This window comes from Octopus bimaculoides, chromosome 5 (assembly GCF_046866305.1).
Source record: "Octopus bimaculoides isolate indiv1 chromosome 5, ASM4686630v1, whole genome shotgun sequence".
NCBI lineage: Eukaryota > Metazoa > Mollusca > Cephalopoda > Octopoda > Octopodidae > Octopus > Octopus bimaculoides.
This window is the reverse complement of record NC_142932.1, coordinates 116,998,710-117,003,709: the sequence shown is the minus strand read 5'-3', so window position 1 is coordinate 117,003,709 and position 5,000 is coordinate 116,998,710.

The following is a 5,000-nucleotide window of genomic DNA, read 5'->3' as shown; positions in this document are numbered from 1 at the left end:
TTTAGACCATAAGAGACGGTAATCTTGAAGAAGTAGTAACAGAGAGGAGTGGGAACTCAGAAGACACAGAACGGTTGCGAGATTGGATGTGTAGTAAGTAATGTAGATACAAGACGGGAAGCATATGTAGAAATATCTATCTACCCATCATCCTATCTATCTCTACATCTCTCTATCTAGCTACCCACTCAAAATATCCGTATAGCTATCATTATCGGTGTCTCTATAACTCTGTTTGTCTGAATTTTTACTCTTTCCTGTGCACCTGTCTCTCTCTCTCTATCTCTCTCTCTACATCTCTCTCTCTCTCTCTCTCTCTCTCTCTCTCTCTCTCTCTCTCTTTCTCTCTCTCTTTCATTTGTGTGTGTGTGTGTGTGTGTGTTTGTATGCATCACCGACCCAAACACATGCGCACAAGCAAACGAAAGAACGTAGCTCGGTCAGCAGACAGAATCAATGAATATTGAAAAGGATGCAAGACGCAACGAAAATTTTTGGGAACACTAAATAAGTAAATGAGTGGAAACTGGACCGGTGAGTGTGTCGAATAATAAGGCACTAAAAGAGAATGACTCCCCCCAGACACAATAAACTACATATATATACACACATACATATATGTGTGTGTGTATGTATACATGTATATATATATATATATATATATATATATATATATATATATAAGAGTGTGTGTGTATATGGATACATATATATATATATATATATATATATATATATATATATATATATATATATATATATATATAAGGTCCCGCCTAAAAACGACACTGATGGAGATCGAAAAAAGGCTGCAACAATCCTATGTGAGGGAGAGAGCAGACAAAGAAGCCTGGGTTATAAAAAACATTAAGTCAAACCCAAAGGCCTTCTTTCATTACGCAAAAGAAACAGCCTCAGTACGCTGCAAGATTGGACCCCTCTTCGAAAAGGATGGCTCCCTCACAGACAGTCCAACTAGGATCAGTGAGGTACTGAATGAGCAATTCAAAAGTGTCTTCACCACTCCATTGGAGCACAGACAAGTGAACAAACCAGTGGACTTCTTTGCTACCTCCCCTATAACCAGTGAGGTAGTTACGATGGAATACATCAACATTAGCGAAGAGGATGTACTACTAGCTATACATGAAGTGGACACAAACTCAACTGCTGGCCCTGATGGTTTCCCAGCAATCCTCCTTAAATCGTGTAAGCATGCCCTGGCAAAACCCCTCCAGATCCTCTTCCAGAGCTTTCTCGCAAACGGAAGACTGCCAAGCAAGCTGAAGGAGGGAATAATATGCCCAATCCATAAAGGGGGAAGCAGAGCAGATGCCAAAAACTATAGGCCTATCTCTCTGACTTCACACATCAGCAAAGTCATGGAAAGGATAATCAGAGGAAAACTGATCGCATTCCTTGAAGAAAATAAATTGCTGAGTGATACCCAACATGGCTTTCGACCAGGTAGGAGCTGCCTGACCCAGCTCTTACAACATTACGACTGGGTGTTGAGGCAGTTACTCAACAACTCAAATGTGGACGTAATATACCTTGATTTTGCAAAAGCTTTTGACAAAGTGGATCATGGTGTGATATGCCACAAACTGCGTGATCTTGGCATAGCTGGAAAACTTGGAGAGTGGTTACATGACTTTCTGAAAGATAGAAGTCAGGCAGTAGTGGCTAATGGAGCCACCTCTATGAGAACACAAATAATGAGCGGTGTTCCACAGGGCACTGTCTTGGGACCATTGCTTTTTATAGTCGCTCTCTCAGATATGCCTTCAAGTGCCCGGATAGCCACTCTTGCAAGCTACGCAGACGATACAAAAGTCTCGCAGAAAATACAGAACTCGAGTGATGTTGCACACCTGCAGCAGGAATTGGACTCAGTTTACAGATGGGCTGAGGACAATAATATGCAGTTTAATGCTGAAAAATTCCAAGCCCTGCGCTACCAACGTCCAAAACTGAATATGAAACTTACAGAGTACACTGGTCCACAGGGAATCTCAATCCCAGAGCCTAAATCAGTGAAAGACCTGGGTATCGACATGAGTGATGATACCTCTTTCCAAGTGCACATTACCAGAATGGCAACAAAGTGCAGACGATTGGCTGGATGGATCCTGAGAACATTCAGAACCAGAGATAAGGAAACCATGATGATACTCTGGAGGACATTCGTCCTCAGCCGCCTGGATTACTGCTCACAGCTGTGGTCACCCACCAGTCTGAAATTAACAGCAGACCTTGAAGCAATCCAGAGGAGATTCACAAAGAAGATTGTCTCTTTGCAACTGCTCAGCTACTGGGAAAGGCTGAAACAGCTAAGACTCTACTCCCTGGAGAGAAGGCGGGAGAGGTATGCAGTAATATACATCTGGAAGATCCTGGAAGGAATTGTGCCAAATTTTGGCATTGAAAGCTACACCAATGCCAGAACGGGACGACACTGCATAGTGCCAAAGATCCCAGCAATGCCATCGCGCTTCAGGACCAGTTACTGCAACAGCTTGGGATTCAGGGGCCCACAGCTTTTTAATATTCTCCCAAAGAGCCTGAGGAATCTGCACAATGTAGGAGTTTTTAAATCAAAGTTGGACCTCTTCCTATCGAGAGTCCCAGATGAACCTTTTGCAGGAGGTGCAAATGAGGGTTGCTAAATCAAACTCCATTCTTCACCAAGTGCCACATATTGTAAGAAGCTCCCTGTAATAACAGTGTAGCAACACGGTGGTGCATCAGCATGGCCGCAGCTCTAAACTGAAACTTTATATAAAAAAAAATATATATATATATATATATATATATATATATATATATATATATACATATATATATATGAGTGTGTGTATATGGATACATATATATATATATATATATATAAGTATATATATATATATATATATATATATATATATATATATATATATATATATATATATATATATATATATCATACATATATATATATGTATAGATATATATATATATACATATATATATAAGGACAGATAATAGAACGACAGAAATATAGAGATATAAATGTTATAGCGTATATGCATATAAATTTATGGCACGTATATATATATACATATATATATATATGTAATATATACATATATATACATATATACATATATATATATATGTAATATATACATGTGTGTCAGTGTGTGCGTGTGTGTGTGTGTGTGTGTGTGTGTATGTGTGTGTGTGTGTGTGTGTGTGTGTGTGTGTGTGACGAGATTGATAGATAGTTACATAGTTAAACAGATAAGTATTTAAACAGTGTAGTGAGAAAGAGGGAGTGAATCACTGAAACTGAGAGAGAGAGGGTGGTGGGAGACGCATATCTAATGAATATGCATTAAACAGTTTTGTAATGGGCGTGTTTCTAACGAGCGCGAAAACTGTGTAGGAGTAGGAACCGCGTACGGATATTGTATGTGCGTCTGTGCCCGCGTGTGTGTTTGTCTGTGTGTTTGTATGTGTTTGCGTATATTTGCTAGCTTGTCCTGAATGTTTCAAAGTGTAAGTGCATTTCATGTGCACGTATATGTGCAGTAATCTACTCTACCCTGCCATGTGCATTATGCGAGGGCAGCGCGTAACTTACAGTGGGTGGGTGTACTAAACAAACGTTCTGTGAGTTGGCGTATGGGTGGGACCGAGATACATGTCTGTGTCTGCAGTTTGTTAGTGTTTACGTTGCTGTGTGTGTATATTTGTTCCTGCATGTTCGTGCATATGCGTATATGGGTTTGCGTGTGTGTGTGTGTGTGTGTTTATTTGCCTATCATGTCTATATACGTTTGAGTTTGACTGCGTGAGACCGTGTTTGTACGTGTACGTTTCCCCCTGTGTGTATTTGTAAGTCCAGTGTGCGCTTTACACCACGCAGTCATTCCTCATTATTTAACACCAAGATGGGTGTGTATAGCAATTTCAGTGGAAGGATGAAAGGAATAGATACAAAGTTAGGTAGGCAGACTGAAAAACAATCGATGAAAACAAAAGTTATGTAGATAAATCAACAGACGGACATATGGATGAGATGGACGCGTGGATAGATAGATAGATAGATAGATAGATAGATAGATAGATAGATAGATAGATAGATAGATAGATAGAGACAGACAGACAGACAGACAGACAGATAGATAGATATATAGATAGATAGTTACATAGAATCGATAGATAGACAGACAGACAGAAAACAGATAGATAGATACATGCATACATACATACATACATACATACATACATACATACATACATAGAATCGATAGATATGTTTCTTTATTGGCCACACAGGGCTGGACACAGAAGGGACAAAACACAATAGACAGGCAGATAGATAGATAAATAAATAGATAGATAGATAGATAGATAGATAGATAGATAGATAGATAGATAGAATTGATGGAGGGATAGATAGACAGACAGACAGACAGACAGGCAGACTGACGGACAGACAGACAGACAGACAGACAGGCAGACAGACAGACAGATAGATAGATAGATAGATAGATAGATAGATAGATAGATAGATGAATAAATATAGAGGGTGATAGCTAAAAAGTGAGGAAAAAAAGTAATGGACGGAGGAAAGTAAAAAAAAAAAAGCAGTTTGAATGACTGAGACGGGAGAAAGAAAGGGTTTTGAGAAGAATAAAGGAGATGAGAGAACGGAAACAAAAACACACACAAAGAAAGAGAATAAGTTTGTTGGATGGTAAAAGAGAGTAATAAGAGACAGAAGGCTGGAACTCAGAGAGAGAGAGAGAGAGAGAGAGAGAGAGAAATAATGAGGGCGGAGAAAGTGAAAGTTGGACAGAAGATATTCGTAAACAAATGATTACACACGCACACACAGACGTATACACACAAAAGCATACGCACGCACACACACACTCACACACAAGTGAACATTACAGAGAAACGCATGCTTCGTACAGTCACGTAAACGTAACGCGGACCATTCACAACCA